At 40.2% G+C, this 25,966-nt stretch overlaps 2 pseudogenes; both read left to right on the top strand.

Annotated features, from left to right (window-relative positions):
- The first annotated feature begins 4,177 nt into the window (after positions 1 to 4,177).
- Positions 4,178 to 25,966, top strand: part of LOC129540463 (flavin-containing monooxygenase 5-like) — a 92,164-nt pseudogene continuing 70,375 nt past the window's right edge.
- LOC129541429 (uncharacterized) lies at positions 21,642 to 23,412 on the top strand (annotated as a pseudogene).

A 25,966-nucleotide genomic window follows, 5' to 3' on the forward strand; every position in this document is an offset into this window, starting at 1 on the left:
AGTCACTACTGGATGTGGAGGTGAAATACTCAGGAAGTCTTAAGAGCTAAATGTTGTGCCTGGAATAATACAGCAGCCTAGTCACAGTCCCCTCACTTTTCTTAAACAAATTACTGAAAGAATTAAAGAAAATTAAGAGTTTCAAAACAGAGAACTCATAAGACTAGATTTATTCTCTGAAGTCAACTAAACATAGAAGTGTCTAGTAATTATTTTCAATTTTTAATACAACACTGAATAAAAATGTCAGTGTTATCTTTTGGAAAAATAATTAAATAATAACGCTGGTTTTTAAAAATAACAATGGAAACCTGGATCTGAAAATCTCAAATTATGTCAAGACATGTTGGGATGGAGATGAAAGAAGACTAAACTTGTGCTTAACTCCCAGCCTTAATAAGGGGTACTGAGTGTATGCCATTTATTTCTGACCACACTTTTGTAATCCTGAAATACCCCTGGGGCGGGTAATGTTTCTGATTTGGTCTTGATTACACGTTCTGGAACTCTGGTGTTCTGTGCCCCTCGCTCCATGCTCTGGAAGCTTCTGCTTATTCAGCTATGCTCTAAGGTCCTACCTGAAATGGGCTTTAGGTACTCTGCCCTTCTTTCTGACTAAGCAGCTTTTCTTGTCGACAGCCTACAACCACTGATGTTTGGTGTCCAAAGATCACTTTCAGTCTCAAATAGTTATTGTCTATTTTAGTCTAGGCAAATGGTTCTTCTGACAGTACAACTCTCTCAAGAACTTAGCTTCCCATCTGTTTAATTCCAGTCAGCTCCAAGTGTCAGTGTCCATGATCACAGCTTTCCCTTTACACATTTTTCTACTACTGTATTTCTTTACCTTTTCCCAGCTACGCTTCTTCCTTTTCCTATACGCATACATACTCCTACCTCCTCTGTTTCTCTCCTTCTCTTCCCCATCCCTGAGTTGAGTGAACTGCAATTTCCTTAGCCATGCAGATATCAACAGGAGAGCAACACCCTGAGATTTTTGCTCAGCTGAATGCATTTACTAGGAACCAGTGCCCTGACTGGGCCTTGACACCTTAACCACACAAAGGCTATAATATAGATGGGATGGCCGCACCTTTGGAGACGGCAACGACAACCCACTCCAGTACTCTTGCCTGGGAAATCCCATGGACTGAGGAGCCTGGTGGGCTACAGTCCAGGGGGTCACGAGGAGTTGGACACGACTGAGCGACTTCACTTTCACTTTTCACTTTCATGCCCTGGAGAAGGAAATGGCAACCCACTCCAGAGTTCTTGCCTGGAGAATCCCAGGGACAAAGGAGCCTGGTGGGCTGCCGTCTATGGGGTCGCACAGAGTCGGACATGACTGACTAGATTTAGCAGCAGCAGCAGCCACACCTTTAATTTGTTGTTGATCACAGACTGAGTTTTAATCAACATTTGTCATCCAAAGTTCTTCTCACTTTTGTATTTTAATTATTGGGTTAAATATCAGTTGGTTCTTTCAACCGTGAAAGTCCCCAGATTTTGGGTTCTCTTCATTCCTTTTTCTAAATTTTTTAGTAGTGTCCCACTTCAAGGTATCAGTTTCTCTATCATTAAGAACAAGGTCAGTTTTTTTGTGGTTCAAACAGCCCCTAAACATCATCACTCAGAATCACAAACGTTTATTTGTTCTTGTGGCAGTTTCATAAGAGTGTTCCACATATCATAGTCAATCAAGGATGCAGGCAGAAGCTTCATCTCCATTCACTTTTCCAAAATTTTTGATACAGGAAAAAACAAACATGGTTAATTGTGCACTCACTTTTTAGTCTCCTTTTGAAAGTGACATATATCATGACCATTCACATATTATGGGTCAAAGTACATCATGTTGCCACACCTAACTTCAAAGAAGAGAAGTACAAAGCTACCATCATTAGATAAAATGCTTTCCCAGAAAAGCCAAGAATTGGAACATTTTGAACAGCCCTGTTCAAAGAACATTTTAAATCTCAGTGATCAATGTAAAGAAATAGAGGAAAAGAATAGAATAGGAAAGACTAGAGATCTCTTCAAGAAAATTGGAGATACCAAGGGAACATTTCATGAAAAGATGGGCAAAATAAAGGACAGAAGTGGTATGGACCAAGCAGAAGATATTAAGAAGAGGTGGCAAGAATACACAGAAGAGCTATACAAAAAAGATCTCCATGACCCAGATAACCACAATGGTGTGATCACTCACCTAGAACCAGACATCCTGGAATGCAAAGTCAAGTGGGTCTTAACAAGCATCAATATGAACAAAACTGGTGGAGGTGATGGAATTCCAGTTGAGTTATTTCAAATCCTAAAAGATGATGCTGTGAAAGCGCTGTACTCAATATGCCAGAAAATTTGGAAAACTCAGCAGTGGCCACAGGACTGGAAAAGTTCAGTTTTCATTCCAATCCCTAAGAAAGGCAATGCCAAAGAATGCTCAAACTACCTCACAATTTCACTCATCTCACACACTAGCAAAGTAATGCTCAAAATTCTCCAAGCCAGGCTTCAACAATACATGAACCATGAAATTCCAGATGTTCAAGCTGTATTTAGAAAAGGCAGAGGGAACAGAGATCAAATTGCCAATATTCACTGCATCATCCTAAAAGCAAGAGAGTTCCAAGCAAGATGAAGCACAGGCTGGAATCAAAATTGGCAGGAGAAATATCAATAACCTCAGATATACAGATAGCACCACTTTTATGGCTTAAAGCAAAGAGGAACTAAAGAGCCTCTTTAGTGAAAGTGAAAGAGGAGAGTGAAAAAGTTGGCTTAAAGCTCAACATTCAGAAAACTAAGATCACGGCATCCGGTCCCATCACTTGATGGCAAATAGATGGGGAAACAGTAGCAGACTTTATTTTGGCGGCGGGGGGGGGGGGCGGCAATAAGAAGCTCATGATCTGAGCCACAGTCAGCTCTAGGTCTTGTTTTTTGATAACAGTATAGAATTTCTCCATCTTTGGCTGCAAAGAACATAATCACTCTGATTTCAGTGTTTGCCATCTGGTGATGTCCAGCATGTAGAATCATCTCTTGGATTGTTTGAAAGGGATGTTTTCTATGACCAGTCTGTTCTCATGACAAAACTCTTTAGCTTTTCCTGCTTCATTTTGTACTCCAAAGCCAAACTTGTCTATTATCCCAGATATCTCTTGACTTCCTGCTTTGTATTCCAATCCTCTATAATGAAAAGGACATTTTGTGTGTGTGTGTGTGTGTGTGTGGGTTAGGTCCAGAAGGTGCTATAGATCTTTATAGAAGCAGTCAATTTCAGCTTTTTAAGAATCAGTGGTTGGGACAGAGACTTGTATTACTGTGATGTTGAATGATTTACCTTGGAAATGAACCAAAATCATTCTGCCAATTTTGAGGCACCCAGCACTGCATTTCAGTCTCTCTTGTTGACTATAAGGGCTACTCCATTTCTTCTAAGGGACTCTTGTCCACAGTAGTAGATATAATGGTCATCTGAATTAAATTTGTCAGTTCCCACCCATTTTAGTTCACTGATTCCTAAGATATTAATGTTCAATCTTGTCATCTCCTGCTTGACGATACCCAACATACCTCAATCCATGGACCTAACATTCCAGGTTTCTATGCAATATTGCTCTTTAAAGCATCAGACTTTAATTTCACCACCAGACACAGCCACAACTGAGCATCATTTCTGTTTTATAATATCTGCTTCATTCTTTCTGGAGCTATTAGTATTGTGAAGATTGAAAAACAGTCATATTTTAATAGATGCTCTAATTCACTATTTAGAGCTTCTCAGGTAATGCAGTATTAATGAATCTGTCTGCTAATGCAGGAGATGCAAGAAGTGAGGGTTCGATTCCTGGGTCGAGAACAACCCCTGGAGAAGGAAATGGCCACCTATTCTATTATTCTTGCTTGGAAAATTCCATGGCCAGAGAAGCCTGACAAGCTCCAGTCCAAGGGGTCACAAAGAGTTGGACACGACTGAGTGACTGAACACTCATACACTAATCCAATATAATAAAAACTTATAAAGTGAGGTACAGAATACCATTCAGTTTCTCTTTCAGTTCAGAGAAAAGAGCAAAGATACAGGGATAAAATCACATCGTATGTTAAGGACACATCCCTTAAGAAAACTCTATAACTTATGGTTCAGTTAAATGATAGAGGATAAAATACAATGTTGAGTAGAGAGGATGGGAAGAGAAGCAGTATCCTCAGAAGCACTTACAGGTAAGTGGCTTTTCTGAATACCAAATAATTTCTTTGCTCCATCCTTTGAAAAAATACCCTGTCTAATCTGACCTCTGATACTGATACCACCTCTGATACTGGTGCCTAATACTCCCTGTCCAGCCTCACTATACCCTTTATATCATTTTGATATAGTCATAAAGTTTCCATTACTTTTCTTCAAAAACATTCAATAAGTGCCCACCTCAGACTCTCTGCTTGCAATTCTCTTTCAGACATTCATCTGTTTTGGTTCCTCACTTCCTGCTGAAATGTAATCCATGATTTCTTCTCTGACAATATTGCATAAAATAATACCCATGGCTCCTCTATTCCCTTTAGACTCTACCCTCCTTCAGTTTTCTCCATAGACTGTATCATCATCTGGCTTACTACTTATTTGCTCATTTGTTTGGTCTCTACCTCAAGAGAATGTTTTCAAAGAACTGTGTCTGATTCGTTCACTGTTGTATCTGCCCCATTAAAGTCGTGTCTGGTATGTAGTAAGTACATTTATTCACTCAATAAATGAATGTCAGAATATTTACCTCTGGGGCGAAGGCCACTGGACTACTTTTCTAAAGATCCCTTATCTTTATGTAGTTCACTCTCTGCTCAAGAAATGTGTAATGAACAATACTTATATGATTAAATTTGTTGGATATTTCTTTCCCTTCAAACCCTATCATGAGGCAAAAGTAGAGATTCTCTTGCATAAATAAAGTAAACTATGCAAAAGTACTCAACATAAGTGCTTCTACAAGCAGATAGTAGTACTGAAAATAATTTAAAGTCATTTTGGAATATAATATTAAAAGATATATGCACCCCTATGTTTGTAGCAGCAATATATAAATAGATAAGACACTGGAGTAACCTAAAAGTCCACTAACAGATAAATGGTAAAGAAGATGTGGTATATTTATACAATGGAATATTACTGAGCCATAAAATAGAATGAAATAATGCCATTTGCAGCTGCATGGATGGATGTAGACACTAGCATACTAACCAAAGTAAGTCAGAAAAAGAAAGACAAATGTCATACGATATAATGTATATGGAATCTAAAGTATGATACAAATCAACTTATCTATGAGAGCAGAAACAGACTCGCAAGACATAGAGAACAGACTTGTGATTGTCAAAGTGCAGGTGTGGTAGAAAGGGTATGAACTGGGAGTTTGGGACTCACAGCTGCAAACTATTGTATCTATGATGAATAAACAAAAAGATCCTATTATATAGCACAGAAAACTATATTCAATATTGTAATAAATCATAAAGGAAAGAAAAAAGTCAGTTTGGGCAAAATCTGTGTATGAAGAGGTTTTTCAGAGTGTGTGTTTGTGTGTGTGTGTGTTAATGAATTAGGTAGAAGGAAACTACCAGAAAATAAATGGACAAATGTGAAGTCAAATGCTAGAAAAATGTTAGGATTCAAAACTTAAAAAAAATTTTTTTCAGTGCCTATTCTACATTTCATGTTTTATTTTTTTAATTTAAATTTATTTATTTTAATTGGAGGCTAATTACTTTACAATATTGTATTGGTTTTGCCATGCATTGACATGAATCCGCCCCGGGTGTACATGTGTTCCCCATCTTGAACCCTCCTCCCACCCTCCCTCCCCATATCAGTTCAGTTCAGTTCAGTTCAGTTCAGTCGCTCAGTCGTATCCGACTCTCCGCGACCCCAGAGAATGAACCACAGCACGCCAAGCCTCCCTGTCCATCACCAACTCCCGGACTTCACTCAAACTCATGTCCATAGAGTCGGTGATGCCATCCAGCCATCTCATTCTCTGTCGTCCCCTTCTCCTCCTGCCCCCAACCTTTCCCAGCATCAGAGTCTTTTCCAGTGAGTCAACTCGTCGCATGAGGTGGCCAAAGTATTGCAGTTTCAGCTTCACCATCAGTCCCTCCAATGAACACCCAGGATTGATCTCCTTTAGAATGGACTGGTTGGATCTCCTTGCAGTCCAAGGGACTCTCAAGAGTCTTCTCCAACACCACAGTTCAAAAGCATCAATTCTTTGGCGATCAGCTTTCTTCACAGTCCAACTCTCACATCCATACGTGACCACGGGAAAAACCATAGCCTTGACTAGACGGACCTTGGTTGGCAAAGTAATGTCTCTGCTTTTTAATATACTATCAAGGTTGGTCATAACCTTCCTTCCAAGGAGTAAGTGTCTTTTAATTTCATGGCTGCAATCAGCAACCGCAGTGATTTTGGAGCCCCCCAAAAAATAAAGTCTGACACTGTTTCCACTGTTTTTCCATCTATTTCCCGTGAAGTGATGGGACCAGATGCCATGATCTTTGTTTTCTGAATGTTGAGCTTCAAGCCAACCTTTTCACTTACTTCTTTCACTTTCATCAAGAGGCTTTTGAATTCCTCTTCACTTTCTACCATAAGGGTAGTGTCATCTGCATATCTGAGGTTATTGATATTTCTCCCAGCAATCTTGATTCCAGCTTGTGCTTCTTCCAGCCCAGGGTTCCTCATGATATACTCTGCATATAAGTTAAATAAGCAAGGTGACAATACACAGCCTTGACGTACTCCTCTCCCCATATCATCCCTCTTCAAAACTTAAAAAAAAAAAAAAAACACCTTTAAAATTGAAAATAAGAAAGCCCATGAGAACTAAGATTTTTCTGTCACTTGTGCCTTTCAAAATCATAATAGCTTTGAGTTGAATATTCCTTAAATGCAAACTACTAATATTAGAAAAAGCTAATCTTTCATGATAGGAAAAATTACATAGCAGTAAAGTCTGATTTTATACTAATATATTTCCTGATACAAGAAATGATGCCAGGAAAAGAATTGCGGTGATTGGTGCTGAGGTCAGTGGATTAGTCTCCATCAAAGTCTGTCTGGAGAGGGTACTGGAACCCATCTGTTTTGAAGGAAGCAATGACATTGGAGGGCTGTGGAGATATGAGGTAAGTCTGAACAGACTTATGCTTCTATATGTGTAATGACACTTTTTCATATCTGGGAACTAGGAATGCAAGGACTACAGCACTCACTTATCCTTCAACTACCAGTATAACAGTTGTTACTTTTATTAGCAATTACACCAGTGATTTGAATCCCATTCCTTCTTTCCCCCTATGGATAGTGTTCAGTCAGTCTTTCTTTCTTTCAGAGTCTGGATCCTTGAAGGAAAATCGTGTGTTTGCTCACTCTTCATCTCCACCATCACTACATAATGGACATTTTCCCCCCAAATTGCTCTAACCACTGTTACCAATAAAAGTTGACAAATTGAATGGATTTTTTGTCCAGAATTGTACTGCATTCTCAAAGAGATCCAATGATGTGAAAAATCAGGTTTTTAAAAACACATTTCCCTAGAGGGAGTAATTTCACTCTGTTTTCTGTCTAATTTTTCTCCTGAATATTTTCCCACTTAGCCTCTAAATATTGCTGATTAGAGCTCGATTCTCAGTCTTGAGGTATTTTGCTGTTCAGAGATTCAGTCGTATCCTACTCTTTGCAACCCCATGGACTGCAGCACACAAGGCTGGTAAGCCTTCACCATCTGCCAAAGCTTGCTCAAACTCGTGTCCATCGAGTCGGTGATGCCATCCAACTATCTCGTCTTCTGTCATCCCTTTCTCCTCCTGCCTTCAATCTTTCCCAGCATCAGGGTCTTTTCTAAAGAGTCAGCTCTTTGCATCAGGTTACCAAAGTATTGGAGCTTCAGTTTCATTCCAATTCAGGGTTGATTTCCTTTAAGATTGACTGGTTTGATTTTCTTGCTGTCCAAGAGACTCTCAAGAGTCTTCCACAACACCACAGTTCAAAAGCATCGGTTCTTTGGTGCTCAGTTTTCATTATGGTCCAACTCTCACATCCATATATGACTACTGAAACAACCATAGCATTGACTATATAGACTTTTGCTGACAAAGTAATGTCTTTCCTTTTTAATATGCTGTCTACGTTTGTCATAGTTTTTCTTCCAAAGAGCAAATGTCTTTTAATTTTATGGTTGCAGTCACCATCTGTGGTGATTTTGGAACCCAAGAATATAAAGTCTGTCACTGTTTCCACTATTTCTCCATCTATTTGCCATAAAGTGATGGGACCAGATGCCATGACCTTAGTTTTCTGAATGTTGAGTTTTAAGCCAGTTTTTTCACTCTCCTCTTTCACTTTCATCAAAAGGCTCTTTAGTTCCTCTTTGCTTTCTGACATCAGGGCGGTTTAATCTGAATATCTGAGGTTATTGATATTTCTCCTGGCAATCTTGATTCCAGCTTGTGCTTCATCCAGCCCAGCATTTTGCATGACGTACACTGTACTAAGTAGAGTGACAACATACAGTTGACGTACTCCTTTCCCAATTTGGAACCAGTTCTCTGTTCCATGCTCAGTTCTAACTGTTGCTTCTTGAACCTGCATACAGGTTTCTCAGGAGGCAGGTAAGGTGATCAGGTATTCCCATCTCTTTAAGAATTTTTCACAGTTTGTTGTGATCCACACAGTCAAAGGGTTTAGGATAGTCAATGAAATTGAAGTAGATATTTTTCTGGAACTCTCTTGCTTTTTCTATGATCCAATAGATGTTGGCAATTTGATCTCTGGTTCCTCTGGCTTTTCTAAACACAGGTCTAGATGTTCACGGTTCATGTACCATTGAAGCCTAACTTGAAGAATTTTGAGCATTACTTTGTTAGTGTGTGAGATGAGGGCAATTGTTCAGTAGTTTGAACATTCTTTGGCATTGCCTTTCTTTGAGGTTGGAATGAAAACTGGCCCTTTCCTATCCTGTGGCCACTGCTGAGTTTTCCAAATTTTCTGGCATATTGAGTACAGCACTTTCACAGCATCATCTTTTAGGATTTGAAAGAGCTCAACTGGAATTCCATCACCTCCACCAGTTTTGTTTGTATTGATGCTTGATAAGGTCCACTTGACTTCCCACTCCAGGATGTCTGGCTCTAGGTGAGTGATCCCACCATTGTGGTTATCTGGGTCATGAAGATCTTTTTTGTATAGTTCTTTTGTGTATTCTTGCCACCTCTTCTTAATATCTTCAGCATTTGTTAGGTCCATACCATTTCTGTCTTTTATTGTGCCTATCTTTGCATGAAATATTCCCTTGGTATCTCTACTTTTCTTGAAGAGATCTCTAGTCTTTCCCTTTTATTGTTTCCCTCTATTTCTTTGTGTTGTTTACTTAAGAAGTCTTTCTTATCTCTCCTTGCTATTCTTTGGAACACTGCAGTCAGATGGGTATATCTTTCCTTTTCTCCTTTGCCTTTCACTTCTCTTCTTTTCTCAGCTATTTGTAAGGCCTCCTCAGACAACCATTTTGCCTTTTTGCATTTCTTCTTCTTGGGGATGGTTTTGATCACCGCCTCCTATACAATGTTATGAACCTCTGTCCATAGTTCTTCAGGCACTCTGTCTATCAAATCTAATCCCTTGAATCTATTTGCCACTTCTACTGTATCTCCTCAAGGCCGCCCCTCCTGACCTTGAACGCGGAGTAGCTCCTCTCGGCCCTCCTGCGCCCGCGCAGCCACTGCCTGTTGGACGTGGGGTAGCTCCTCTCGGCCGCCGGCCCTGGCCTCAGGCGTGGGGTAGCTCCTCACGGCCGCACCTCTTTGCGTGGTTCGTTGCGCCCGGGCCGGCGTCTCTACTCGTCCAAGGTAAGGTACAGCGGCTGCACTTTGCTGGAGCGGCTGTGAAGAGATTTTCCACGACCAAGGTAAGAGAAACCCAAATAAGACGGTAGGTATTGCTAGGGGGCACCAGAGGGCAGACAAACTGAAATCATAATCACAGGAAACTAGCTGATCTGATCACATGGACCACAGCCGAATGTGGTCCCCTGGAGAAGGGAATGGCAAACCACTTCAGTATACTTGTCTTGAGAACCCCATGAACAGCAACAAAGGGCAAAATGATAGGATACTGAATGAGGAATTCCCCAGGTCGGTAGGTGCCCAGTATGCTACTGGAACTCAGTGGAGAAATAACTCTAGAAGGAATAAAGGGATGGAGCAAAAGCAAAACCAATACCCAGTTGTGGATGTGACCAATGATAGAAACAAGGTCCGGTGCTATAAAGAGCAATATTGCATAGGAACCTGGAATGTTAGGTCCATGAATCAAGGCAAATTGGAAGTGGTCAAACAGGAGATGGCAAGAGTGAACATAGACATTCTAGGAATCAGTGAATTAAAATGGACTGGAATGGGTGAATTTAACTCGGATGACCATTATATCTACTACTGTGGGCAGGAATCCCTTAGAAGAAATGGAGTAGCCATCATGGTCAACAAAAGAGTCCGAAATGCACTACTTGGATGCAATCTTAAAAATGACAGGATGATTTCTGTTCGTTTCCAAGGCAAACCATTCAATATTACAGTAATCCAGGCCTATGCCCCAACCAGTAATGCTGAAGAAGCTGAAGTTAATCGGTTCTATGAAGACCTACAAGACCTTTTAGAACTAACACCCAAAAAAGATGTCCTTTTCATTCTAGGGGACTGGAATGCAAAAGTAGGAAGTCAAGAAACACCTGGAGTAACTGGCAAATTTGGCCTTGGAGCACGGAATGAAGCAGGGCAAAGGCTAATAGAGTTTTGTCAAGAGAATGCACTGGTCATAGCAAACACCCTCTTCCAACAACACAAGAGAAGACTCTACACATGGACATCACCAGATGGTCAACACCGAAATCAGATTGATTATATTCTTTGCAACCAGAGATGGAGAAGCTGTATACAGTTAGCAAAAACAAGACCAGGAGCTGACTGTGGCTCAGATCATGAACTCCTTATTGCGAAGTTCAGACTTAAATTGAAGAAAGTAGGGAAAACCACTAGACCATTCAGATATGACCTCAATCAAATCCCTTATGGTTATACAGTGGAAGTGAGAAATAGATTTAAGGGACTAGATCTGATAGATAGAGTGCCTGATGAACTCTGGACAGAGGTTCGTGACATTGTACAGGAGACAGGGACCAAGACCATCCCCATGGAAAAGAAATGCAAAAGAGCGAAATGGCTGTCTGAGGAGGCCTTACAAATAGCTGTAAAAAGAAGAGAGGCGAAAAGCAAAGGAGAAAAGGAAAGATATAAGCATCTGAATGCAGAGTTCCAAAGAATAGCAAGGAGAGATAAGAAAGCCTTCCTCAGTGATCAATGCAAAGAAATAGAGGAAAACAACAGAATAGGAAAAACAAGAGACCTCTTCAAGAAAATTAGAGATTCCAAGGGAACATTTCATGCAAAGATGGGCTCGATAAAGAACAGAAATGGTATGGACCTAACAGAAGCAGAAGATATTAAGAAGACGTGGCAGGAATACACAGAAGAACTGTACAAAAAAGATCTTCACGACCAAGATAGTCACAATAATGTGATCACTGACCTAGAGCCAGACATCTTGGAATGTGAAGTCAAGTGGGCCTTAGAAAGCATCACTACGAACAAAGCTAGTGGAGGTGATGGAATTCCAGTTGAGCTATTTCAAGTCTTGAAAGATGATGCTGTGAAAGTGCTGCACTCAATATGCCAGCAGATTTGGAAAACTCAGCAGTGGCCACAGGACTGGAAGAGGTCAGTCTTCATTCCAATCCCAAAGAAAGGCAATGCCAAAGAATGCTCAAACTACCGCACAATTGCACTCATCTCACACGCTAGTAAAGTCATGCTCAAAATTCTCCAAGTCAGGCTTCAGCAGTATGTAAACCGTGAACTCCCAGATGTTCAAGCAGGTTTTAGAAAAGGCAGAGGCACCAGAGATCAAATTGACAACATCCGCTGGATCATGGAGAAAGCAAGAGAGTTTCAGAAAAACATCTATTTCTGCTTCATTGACTATGCCAAAGCCTTTGACTGTGTGGATCACAATAACCTGTGGAACATTCTGAAAGAGATGGGAATACCAGACCACCTGACCTGCCTCTTGAGAAACTTGTATGCAGCTCAGGAAGCAACAGTTAGAACTGGTCATGGAACAACAGACTGGTTCCAAATAGGAAAAGGAGTACGTCAAGGCTTTATCTTATTTAACTTATATGCAGAGTACATCATGAGGAACGCTGGGTTGGAAGAAGCACAAGCTGGAATAAAGATTGCCAGGAGAAATATCAATAACCTCAGATATGCAGATGACACCACCCTTATGGCAGAATGTGAAGAGGAACTCAAAAGCCTCTTGATGAAAGTGAAAGAGGAGGATGAAAGTGAAAGAGGAGAATGAAAAGGTTGGCTTGAAGCTCAACATTCAGAAAACAAAGATCATGGCATCTGGTCCCATCACTTCATGGGAAATAGATGGAAAAACAGTGGAAACAGTGTCAGACTTTATTTTGGGGGGCTCCAAAATCACTGCAGATGCTGATTGCAGCCATGAAATTAAAAGACGCTTACTCCTTGGAAGGAAAGTTATGACCAACCTTGATAGTATATTAAAAAGCAGACACATTACTTTGCTAACCAAGGTCCATCTAGTCAAGGCTATGGTTTTTCCCGTAGTCATGTATGGATGTGAGAGTTGGACTGTGAAGAAAGCTGATTGCCGAAGAATTGATGCTTTTGAACTGTGGTGTTGGAGAAGACTCTTGAGAGTCCCTTGGACTGCAGGGAGATCGAACCAGTCCATTCTAAAGGAGATCAATCTTGGGTGTTCGTTGGAAGGACTGATGCTAAAACTGTAACTGCAATACTTTGGCCACCTCATGCGACGAGTTGACTCACTGGAAAAGACTCTGATGCTAGGAAAGGTTGGGGGCAGGAGGAGAAGGGGACCACAGAGAATGAGATGGCTGGATGGCATCACCGACTCTGTGGACATGAGTTTGCGTGAACTCCGGAAGTTGGTGATGGACAGGGAGGACTGGTGTGCTGTGATTCATGGGGTCTTGGAGTCGGACACAACTGAGCGACTGAAGTGAACTGAACTGCAGACAAGAAAGCCTACGATTTTCTAACAAAAAGTGTTGTAAGAACCTTCATAAGAGATAATTACCTCATTTTCCCCAGAGTCTGAATTGTCTGTGATCTCTAAGAAATCAGTCTGGCCTTATGTACAACAGCTTAGAAGTGATCACTGAAGTAGGTAACTCAAATGCTGTCCATGTGATGAGACAACACACATTATTTCATGGCACTGAATTTTTATAAAATCACATATTAATGTATATACAAATACACCTTATTTACACTGTGTATGAGAATTTCTCAAAACAAGAAACTGATAGACTATAATATAGCTAGAGTATACTGCAAAAGTAATTGTGGAATTACTCTTATATCCAGTTTTATGGAATTCCCAGAAGAAAAATAATCTCCACTCAAGGTGAGATCAGAAATTTCAAATGACATAAATAGAAATTATCCATGACAATACAGTATCAACACACCCAAAAATAATTGTTCCCTGAAATATTTGAGATAAGACAATTTCAAATGGAAGACAATGGAGCAACCTCAAAACAATAGCATATAAAAATACATAAATGAGTTGAAATATAAAAATATATAAAATTATTAAGGAGACAGAAGAATTGATATAATTCATAAAAAAGGCTGTAGAAAAAATAGAGAATTTCTAAAAATATAAATAATCCTAGAAATAGACTAAACATAGTTGATGGAGGAAACAGAGAAATAGAAGATATATTCAAGGAATTATCCAACTTGCCATCTGAACAATAAAATGATAGAATTATTAAAGAAAAATTAGGATACATATGACTAGTATGAGAAAATTGAATATATGACTAATGGCTCTCCTGGTGGCTCAGATGGTAAAAAATATTCCTGAAGTTCAGGATAGTAGTAGTGTAGTGTTAGTGGCTCAGTCATCAGACTCTTTGTGATCCCGAGGACTGTAGCCCAACAGGCTCCTCTATCCATGGAATTCTCCAGGCAAGTATACTGGAGTAGGTAGCCATTCCCTTCTCCAAGGGATCTTCCTGTCCCAGGGATTGAACCTGGGTCTCCTGTAGACTTGCCTGAAGAATTTTTGATCAGACTAAGCATAAAACAAATTCTAAGTCAAAGATATTTTAATGAAATTACATAATGCTAAAGAGAAAATCTAAAATCTATTGATACAGAGGAAAATAGCAATCCAGACATGATTACTGTTATCATCAAGGGAACAAGAATTGCATATTAACAAGTTTTTTAATCAACAGAAAAAGAAAGTGAAAATAATTTAAAATGCTGAGGGAAAACAACTTTAAAATTAAAAATTTTATATCCAGCAAAACTATAATTCAAGACTGCAAATAAAGCTGTCTTTTCCCCCCAAAGTTTGAGAATTTACTGTTCATTGAAATTTAATTGAAGAATTCTGAAGGGGCTTCCCCAGTGGCTCAGTGGATAAGAATTCTCCTGCCAAAACAGGAGACACGGGTTCAGTCCCTGATCTGTGAAGATTCCACATGCCACAGGGCAATAAACCCATGCACCACAACTACTGAGCCAGCGTGGCACAACTACAGAAGCCTGTGCACTCGAGGGCCCATGAACCACAACTACTGAGACTGCCATAACTGCTGAAGCCCGTGCATCCTTGTAAGCCCTACATGCTGCAAATACTGAGCTTGTGTGCTGCAAGTACTGAAGCCCATTCACCTAGAGCCTGTGCTCCACAACAAGAGAAGCCACAGCATTTAGAAGCCCATGCACTGCAATAAAGAGTAGCCCCCATTTGCTGCAACTAGAGAAAGCCTGTGCAAAACAACCAAGACCCAGTGCCTCCAAAAATAAATTAATAACTTTTTAAAGAAAGAAGTCAGAAGCACATTCTCCAACTTACTCATGCAGAGATGCATAGGGAAAGCTAAGACATGCTCCCTCCCCTAGCATAGTATCATTCAGTTCATTCAGTTCAGTCACTCAGTCGTGTCTGACTCTTTGCGACCCCATGAATCACAGCACGCCAGGCCACACTGTCCCTCACCAACTCCCGGAGTTCACTCAAACTCATGTTCATCAAGTCAGTGATGCCATCCAGCCACCTCATTCTCTGTTGTCCCCGTCTCCTCCCACTCCCAATCCCTCCCAGCATCAGACTCTTTTCCAGTGAGTCAACTCGTCGCATGAGGTGGCCAAAGTATTGGAGTTTCAGGCTTTAGCATCAGTCCTTCCAGTGAACACCCAGGATTGATCTCCTTTAGAATGGACTGGTTGGATCTCCTTGCAGTCCAAAGGACTCTCAAGAGTCTTCTCCAGCACCACAGTTCAAAAGCATCAATTCTTCGGCGATCAGCCTTCTTCACAGTCCAACTCTCCCATCCATACATGACCACGGGAAAAACCATAGCCTTGATTAGACGGACCTTGCCAACTATCATTCAACTAGAATAGAATTCCCAGTTCCCACCTTCTCCATGAAGAGTAAAGGATTTGGACTCCCACCAGCACTGCAAATTCTAAGATTCTCACCTAGGACAATGAATCCCAAAACACCTACATAGTTCTCTTTCATGAGACCCCCAAGACTATAGAAACCAAAGAAAGTTTCTAGTGACTTCACAATGACTCTCCAGGGCTATCTATCCAGGGCCCAGTGCAGAGGAACAAGGGAACAAATCCCAGTATGTCCCTGAAAATGGCTTATTGGAAGACATTAAAAGCAACTTCCTGGGGGTAAACCCTCTAATTTAGCACAACTCTAGAGGCTAACTGCAATCCTTCTCAGATACTTCCCAGAGAGAGCAGATACCACCTCTAACTTCTCCCCTCCAAGTCCACTCCAAGTACCCAATATCTCCTTGGAAAGATTTTTTATATACTTTTGGTGCCCCAGGTTTTGTGGGGCAGAGAGGTAACTTGCAAAAGACTATCTCAGTTTCTCACTGGAAACTGTTTCAGTTTCTCTTCTAAGTGTACATATTTTGCTAGCTTTTGCCTGAGTGGCTGGCTTCCTAACAACCTGAATCTCAAAATCTCCTTTATGAGACTCTGAAAGATTTTGGTACACCCTCAACTACAGAGAGCTACTAAGAACAAACATGTCAGCTTGAATAATCACAGGAGTTTAAGACACTACTAAGAGCTTGATCCAGGTGGAACAATAACTTTCATTTACTACACAATACTACTTTTTCAAGACAGAGAGGTAGCCTTTTTAAATAATATGAAGAAACTAACACAGAGAGTCAAGGAAAATGAGAAAAGATATGTCCCAAACAAAAGAACAAGTTAAAACTCCACAAACAGATCTTAATGAAATGGAAGTAAGAGATTTATGTGATAGAATGTTCAAAATAATGGTCATAAAGATGTTCATCAAGGTCAGGAGATCAATGCATGAACACAGTGAAAAATCCAACAAACAGACAGAAATTATAAGTACCAAACAGAAATCACAGAAATGAAGAATAACTGCACTAAAAAAATTCAACAGCAGACTATATCAGGTGGAAGAAAGTCTCAGTGAACTTGAAGGCACGGTAGTGGAATTCATCCAATCAGGGGGGCAAAACGAAAAAAGAATGAAAATAGATTAAGGGACTTAAAGGACTCTATTCAGTTCAGTTCAGTTCAGTCGCTCAGTCGTGTCCGACTCTTTGCCACCCCATGAATCACAGCACACCAGGCCTCCCTGCCCATCACCAACTCCCGGAGTTCACTCAAACTCATGTCCATCGAATCGGTGATGCCATCCAGCCATCTCATTCTCTGTCGTCCCCTTCTCCTCCTGCCCCTAATCCTTCCCAGCATCAGAGTCTTTTCCAGTGAGTCAACTCGTCGCATGAGGTGGCCAAAGTATTGCAGTTTCAGGCTTTAGCATCAGTCCTTCCAGTGAACACCCAGGATTGATCTCCTTTAGAATGTACTGGTTGGATCTCCTTGCAGTCCAAGGGACTCTCAAGAGTCTTCTCCAACACCACAGTTCAAAAGTATCAATTCTTCGGCGATCAGCTTTCTTCACAGTCCAACTCTCACATCCATACATGACCACTGGAAAATCCATAGCCTTGACTAGATGGACCTTGGTGGCAAAGTAATGTGTCTGCTTTTTGATATGCTATCTAGGTTGGTCATAACTTTCCTTCCAAGGACTAAGTGTCTTTTAATTTCATAGCTGCAATCAGCATCTGCAGTGATTTTGGAGCCCAAAAAAATAAAGTCTGACACTGTTTCCACTGTTTTTCCATCTATTTCCCATGAAGTGATGGGACCAGATGCCATGATCTTTGTTTTCTGAATGTTGAGCTTCAAGCCAACCTTTTCACTCTCATCTTTCACTTTCATCAAGAGGCTTTTGAGTTCCTCTTCACTTTCTGCCATAAGGGTAGTGTCATCTGCATATCTGAGGTTACTGATTTTTCCTGGCAATCTTGACTCCAGTTTGTGCTTATTCCAGCCCAGCATTCCTCATGATGTACTCTGCATATAAGTTAAATAAGCAGGGTGACAATATACAACCTTGACGTACTTCTTTTCCTATCTGGAACCAGTCTGTTGTTCCATGTCCAGTTCTAACTGTTGCTTCCTGAGCTGCATACAAGTTTCTCAAGAGACAGGTCAGGTGGTCTGGTATTCCCATCTCTCTCAGAATAGCTAATAAGGTATACTGTATAGCAAAGGGAACTCTACTGAACTCAGAAATGACTTATATGAGAAAAGAATACAAAGAAAGTGGATATATGTATAACTGATTTACTTTTCGGTACATCAGAAACTAACACAACAGTGTAAATCAACTATCTGCCAATAAAAATAGTATTTTACTCCTTTCAAAAAAGACTTACAATAATTTTCCTGGATTAATTTTTATTTTTCAGATTTCTGAGCCATCAAGCTACTTTCAGTGATGATAAAGCAAATGTTAGAAAGTTCACCGAGACATTGGCCAACTTTGAGGATGGTACAGAAGAGGAGTTTAATATTTCTACCTTTCCACAGCATACACTTATTCTTTCCACTTTTTGGAAAACTCAACAGTTCTGGATAACCAGCACTCAGTGTTTAAATTTGTCTTCCCTCATCAGCTAGAGAAACAAACACTAGCTTTCACTGACTTCCTCTGGCCATTGGGAGCCAATATTCCCGCATCAGAATCCCAGAGCCAATGGGCTGTATGTGTATTCAAGGGTATGTCTTGACCTTTTGCATATTTAGAAAAGAAAGGCATTCAAATAACATTCTGAGGCATGCCATTCTGAGGCATGGCAGATGTCTTCTGCTACAAAGCATATTGTTAAACTACAGAATGTAAAATTCTGCCACTTAGGATTTTTTTACTTCATTGTTTGATAGCTATTTAATCTTTAGGATTGCTGTATGAAAATGAAGATAAAAAATCCATTACCTTAAGATATCATCAACTGACAACTTTTTGACAAATAATTCTTTAGAGTACATAAGAAGGTACATAGTAAGGGAAATGAGGGCAGTAGAAAGAAGATCTCAACCTTCTACTGAAAAATACACCTGGAAAATAACAATTATCCTAATTCTCAATCTGACTAGGATCTTTCTGAAATGAACCTAAGTTGAAGGGAGCATTGTTTGCCTGTCTCTCAAGTTCAAAATATTAAAAGGACAAACAGGGCCATAGACTTATGAACTGTGAATTATGAAAATTATGGCAGAGTCATAGAGTAATTGGAATATGACCACAGCACAATTAAAAGAGCACTAGCTTTGAATCCAACGAATTTGGGATTAAAACCAGTTTTTTCACATGCTGACTGCATGATTGTCACATATTACTTGACCACAATTCCTTCACTTATAAAAATGGTGGTACTTGCATATACTTTGCGGAGTGATAAGAATTAACAATTAAATATATGAATTTTGTGGGCATTTAAAAAATTGAATGCATGAAAATTAGCCATTGTTGTAATTCTTTGTTATTATTCTTTATTATATCATTAATTCTAAAACTGAGAATAGAGGAAGACAGATTCAAACTTACCTTAATGAAATTATGTCAATCACATTGTAATAATTTTACTCCTTTGAAAATTTCCCATATGTTACTGGAACACTCTGTTTCTCAAAATGAAGGATGTCATTCATCAAAGAAGTAAAGAATTATGGGAAAGTGTTTTCCAAGAGTTAAGATGGAAAATAAGAAGAAATCTCCATCCAAAAAAAAACAATCAGGAGACACTGAGTCACAACTAGTAGCTATAATATGTACTAGAAAACTAATGATAACATAAATGAATAACTGCAACTCAGTATTAAAGGAGAGCCAAAGTGAATACTCTGGTAATGGGACTACACACACTCAACTTGTGTCTTGTCATTGGATGCAACCCCCTTTAGTCCATCCTTCTTTGAAGACTTTGAGGTCTGTTAGTCAAGATGTGAACTCATTAAAGACATATTTTTGCATATGTAAGGCACGTGCACCTGATAGAACAGTGAATGGAGGGCATTCCAGAGCAACTCCTGAATCCATCTCCCCCACTCCTATGCTATCTCACCCACAATGTTCTCTAACAGAGGGACCCTCATATTACACACTCTTCCTGAAGCCACATCTTTTCAATAAGAAAATCATGTCCACATTTGAAATTTCTTTCCTAGGATTGAACAAATTACCTGCAGTGAGTGACATGATGGCTCACATAAGAAAAAAGAGAAAAAAAAATTGAAAAAGAGTAAGAAACTTGCTTCTTGATAAAGTTCAATTGAAAATGTTTACATGAAGCTGTATGCCTTTCAAGTATTCTTTATATTTTTCTCATGATAGAATCTGAGTCTATTTTCCTAGATAAGATTTCAAATTATCAACTTTTTAATGTCCTCTTAACCAAGCATAAATATCATTATGGGATATTTAAGGAATGGAATATAATAGAGAATGGTCCAACTTTTTAAGGAATCTTGTTTAAAATTTATGGAACACTAAATATAGCATATAATTATAAATTTATGTCATACTATAGCCTTAGAGGGGCTTCCCTCATGGCTCAGCTGGTAAAGAATCAGCCTGCAATGCAGGAGATCCTGATTAGATTCCTGAGTCAAGAAGATCCCCTAGAGAAGGAAATGGCAACCCACTCCAGTATTTTTGCCTGAGAATTCCATGGACAGAGGAGCCTGGTGGATTACAGACCATGGGGTCACAAAGAGTCAGACATGACTAACACTTTCACTTTCATGGCCTTAGCGATGTAAAGCATTTGAAAATGTATGATTAAATGAATGATTATTTCATTCTTTTAATGTGTTGAAAAGATAAAAACAATGTGCAAAATGAGAAATTCATTACAGACTCAATTAAATATAATGTGAAGTCAGAAGTTTGTGGGTTGCACCAAATCTTCTTAATAGAAAATTATTCTCAACCATTGAGGTTGGGGATATACTCAATTTCTATTCAGCAAATATCTATTGAGAATCTACAATGTGAAAGTCATGACATACTGTCTAGAAGTCTTTACCTAAGAACATCAGTTATCCAGTAAATTGGTTTAAAAAAAGGGGTTAAAAATTGCATTTCAGCAGTATTTAAAATCAAATTAATGTCACATATAGCTAAATAACTGGCCTGTACAATTCATATATCATATTCCTCATCACCAATTCACCAAAATAAGATTATCACCTAATTGAGAATTAAATTCACGGCCCAAGCACAGAATTGAGGAAAAGAATGTATTACTAAGACAAAATCTTTTCTGAAACCCATCCATTACTATCCAAGAGACTTGGAAGGATTTGATGGGGAAAAACACACTACATGAATATTTTGTTAGAACCACTGAGACTATGATCAATGAAAGCAAGAAAACTCGTTTTATCTCTCACTTTTTGGAGAAATCATTAACCAATGTTCACAGGAAGTTGTGCTCGGTGAGATGGAGGTTCTGATTTTTTCCACTTTCTGGTTTCAGATTTCTGAACAATCCCCATAATACACTCAGAATATAGTATGTGGATTACATGGGTCAAATTGCCTCTGAAATGGGTGTGAAACCCAACTTGTTCAAGGGCCAGGAAAGTGGGCTGGGGCCAGAGGAGACATCCTGACTCAGAGAGAACGGATCAAGCCCCTGAGGACTTGCATGCTTACCTGTGGCCAGGCTCCATACGCTGCGTCATTATGGCTTAAAAGTATCTGTGTAATCCTTCTTCTCTTTGTTCTCACTTTAGTCATTATTAAAGGATAATCCATCATTACTGTTTAATTAAATTACAGGCTCACAGTGACACACACTAATTGAGACCCTGGGCAAGTGCAAGTGTTTAACCCTTAATTCAGGCTAGACCACTGCTGTGAATTGTCTAATAATTCCAAAATTACTTGTACACGAGTATTATGGGGAAATTGGACATTTCAGAAGTCCAAAGGGCCAGAGAAACAACTTGATTGAAATTCAACCTCAAAATTTTAAATGAAATGGTGTATATTAAAGCTTGCTCTGGGAGGAGGAGGCAGGAACGCAAAGGCAAGCGGGAGCTGGGTGGGGACCATGGCCAGGATCACCACCATCGAGGCGGTGAAGCTCAAGATCCAGGTTCTGCAGCAGCAGGCCGATGATGCAGAGGAGAGGGCCGAGCGCCTCCAGCGGGAAGTGGAGGGAGAAAGACGGGCCCAAGAACAGGCTGAAGCTGAGGTGGCCTCCTTGAACCGTAGGATCCAGCTGGTTGAAGAGGAGCTGGACCGAGCTCAAGAGCGCCTGGCCACTGCCCTACAGAAACTGGAGGAAGCTGAGAAAGCCGCTGATGAGAGAGAGAGAGGTATGAAGGTTATTGAAAACTGAGCCTTAAAAGATGAAGAAAAAATGGAACTCCAGGAAATCCAACTCAAAGAAGCTAAGCACATTGCAGAAGAGGCGGACAGGAAGTATGAAGAGGTGGCTCGTAAGTTGGTGATTATTGAGGGAGACTTGGAACGCACAGAGGAGCGAGCTGAGCTGGCAGAGTCCCGTTGCCGAGAGATGGATGAGCAAATCAGACTGATGGACCAGAACCTGAAGTGTCTGAGTGAAGAAAAGTACTCTCAAACAGAAGACAAAGAGAGAAAGATCCTTACCGATAAACTCAAGGAGGCAGAGACCCGTGCTGAGTTTGCTGAGAGATCGGTAGCCAAGCTGGAAAAGACAATTGATGATTTGGAAGATAAACTGAAATGTACCAAAGAGGAGCACCTCTGTACACAAAGGATGCTGGACCAGACTCTGCTTGACCTGAATGAGATGTAGAGCACCCCAGCCCCGCCCTGCCACTGCTCCTCCCTCTCACCCCGACTCCGCTGCGGCCAGCCTGCCCGAAGCTGACCTTTAAACTGAGGGCTGATCTTTAACTTGAAGGCTGCTTTCTCCTTTCGCCACCTCCCCCTGCCCCAACTCCTGTGTCCTTTTCGCCAAACTGTCTCTGCCTCTCCCCAGAGATTCCAGTTGGGCTAGAGGCTGAGCACCTTTGGGAACAACGTTTAAGGGAATGTGAGCACAATGCAAAGTGTCTTTAAAAGCATGTTGTGATGTACACATTTCGTAATTACCTTTTTTGTTGTTGATGTAACAACCGTTTGTAAAAAACATTCTAGATAATTCCGTAGTTCTGAAGCAGCAGTCTAATTCCTTTCTCACTTTTGGAAGGTAATGTTTCGGCTTAATGCATATTGCCTTCTCCAGAGAGAAAGGGAAAAGGTTTGGGCCTGCCTTACTGAGAGCCTAGCAGCCCAGAGAAAGGCTCCATTTGGGGAAACCTCATTGCTCTGTAAAAAGTACCTGCCAAACCAGAAAGATGATTCCAGGAGGAGTTAGCCAAAAAAAAAAAAGTGCTGTTCAGGTTTCCAGCTTTACGGTATCTTTGGACAACTCTTTTTTTTTTTTTCTTTTTTCATCAGAAGTAACCAAACAATTAAGATGGTGAAACCTCTGAGACCAAATCCTTGTCCCAGATCGACCCTGTTTCCAACTGCTCACAGAACAGATCATGTGCCCCTTATGTTCAAGTGACCACTTAATTGCTCTCCTGCTTCCTTGAAAGAAAGGAAAGAAAATTATGTTTTGCCACTGATTGATGAAACTCATCTCATCACCCTTTTCTGGATCTGAAGCTGCTGTCTCTAAAAGTGCCATCTCATTGTGCTTTGTATCGGTTAGTGCTGGAGAAATCTTGAAAAGCTATGTACAAAACTTTTTAAATTTTATATTATTTTGGAACTTTGCTTCTTTGGGGTTGAGGCACACTGGTCACCCCTCTGCCTGTGAGAGCTCTCTGCAGTCTGTGGGCTAGCAGTGTGCTGAACTTTTAACTTTCTTTCCCTACCCAATCCCCCTTTTTTGATGAGGTTTCAGTGAGGTCTGTTAGTTAAGTGTGCATCCTGCAGCTTAATTGGCTTAAAATGTTCTCTCCTTTGGTGCGGTCTCTTTGGGGACCAAATAGGAGAAAAAAAACAATAGTATAACTGTTTTGATACTGAAAATTGATAAATGTCTTTTTGAAATAAAGAACCATTCCCTCCAAAAAATAAATAAATAAAGCTTGCTCTGGAAAAGTATACTGAATTTCTATAATATGAGAACTGTCTAAGTTACCAAGTTCTCCTAGCCTCCTTTTATATGATTGGCAAATTCTTTGTTTTGTATGTAAAACACAGGCTAAGAAAAAGTATCTCTTCAATGTTTAAAAAAGTTAACAATAAAATATCTTTTCACTAAGGTCTCATTCTATAGAGTCTAAGTAACAGATTATTTCATGGATTATTAACGGTACTTTCAGGATACCGAGTGTTCCAAGGAGAGAAAAAGAGGGACTAATAGAAGTCAGGAAATATACATAATTTTGTTTTCTAATCATACTATCAAAAATCTATGAATAGGAATTCACTGGTTTTCTAGTGGTTAGGATTTCTCACTTCCAGTGGTCAGGGAAATAAGATCTGCATGGCCAAAATAGAAGAAGAATACATGAACAAATTCTCTTGTAAACATACAAACTTCTGGGGGAAAAAAAATCACTGAGGAAAATACAAAGGAGAAGAAGAGAAACGCAAATATTTTCAATATTTAAACAGCCTCTTACATTTAATCAGAGAGATGAACTATTTTAGTATCTGGGTCAATAACTCGTCACAGGCTATGTCTGAGCTGAGTCTTGATATTCTGTAAAGCAGATTTCCCCCTAGCTTTACTGAGCTGTGATTGAAAAATTAAAAAAAAACTGTAAATGTAAAGTGTACAATGCTATGTTTTAATATACACACACATAGTGAAATGATTACCACAACCAAGCTAAGTAATATATTAATTACCTCCTAGTCACCTTCTGTGTGTGTGTGTGTGTGTGTGTGTGGTGAGAACACTTAAAATATCACAGTTTGGCAAATATCAAGAATGCAATATTGTATTATCAACTATAGCCACCGTACTGTACATTAGGTATCCAGAACTTTTTCTTTGTATAACTGATTGTCTCTTCCCTTTGCCCATCATCTCCCATTTTCCCACCAGACGCTGTTTCTAAGAGTTAAACTTTACAAAATTTCAAACATAGGTAAAACCACGCAATATTTACCTTTCCACATTCAGCTTACTTCACTTAGCATAAGGTCCTCCAGTTTCATCTATTACACTGAGAAGGCAGGAAATACTTCAAAAACTGAATAAAGGGCGCAGACGCGAGAGACGCCCGGCTCCGGCGGCGCAGACGCGAGAGACGCCCGGCTCCGGCGGCGCAGATGCGAGAGACGCCCGACTCCGGCGCAACCGACCACGTGTAGAATCGTGGCTGAGAGAAGCTACCCCGCGCCCAGGGTTAGGGCGGTGGCCGAGAGGAGCTGTACCATGTCCAGGAGGCGGTGGCTGCTTGGGCACCAGAGGGCCGAGAGGAGCTGATCCACATTCAAAGCAGGAGGGGCGGCCTTGAGGAGATACCCCTCGTCCAAGGTAAGGTACAGCGGCTGCACCTTGGTGGAGCAGATGGGAAGAGATACTCCACGACCAAGTGGGATATAAGAATCCAGTGTTCTGGGGAGGAAGGAACAATATGGCAGAGGGATAAAATGGCGAGACCACTTTCTCCCCCACAAATTCATCAAAAGAACATTTGAACGTGGAGTAAAGTCCACAAAACAACTTCTGAATACTGGCAGAGGACATCAGGCTCCCAGAAAAGCAGCTCATTGTCTTCTAAAGGAGAGAGAAGAAATCCAGCTCCACCCACCAGAACACCGACACATGCTTCCCTAACCAGGGAACCCGGACAAGTCACCCGTCCAACCCCACACACAGCGAAGAAACTACATAATAAAGAGAACTCCACAAACTGCAAGAAGAGGGAAAGGCCACCCCAAGCAAAGCAATATAAGCAAGATGAAGAGGCAGAGAAATACCCAGCAAGTAAAGGAACAAGATAATTGCCCACCAACACAAACAAAAGAAGAAGATATAGGGAATTTACCTGATAAAGAATTTCAAATTTTGATGGTGAAAATGATTCAAAATCTTGAAAGCAAAATGGAGTTACAGATAAATAACCTGGAGAAAAGGATTGAGAAGATGGAAGAAAGATTTAATAAGGACTTAGAAGAAATAAAAAAGAGTCAGTATACAATGAATAATGCAATAGATGAGATCAGAAACACTCTGGAGGGAACAAACAGTAGAATAACAGAGGCAGAAGACAGGATAAGCGAACTAGAAGATAGAATTGTAGAAATAAATGAAACAGAGAGGAAAAAAGAAAAACGAATTAAAAGAAATTAGGACAATATTAGAGACCTCTGGGACAATGTTAAACGCTCCAACATTCGAATCAT

Source organism: Moschus berezovskii, chromosome 4 (genome assembly GCF_049115385.1).
Source record: "Moschus berezovskii isolate FMDL1 chromosome 4, NW_MosBer_1.0, whole genome shotgun sequence".
NCBI lineage: Eukaryota > Metazoa > Chordata > Mammalia > Artiodactyla > Moschidae > Moschus > Moschus berezovskii.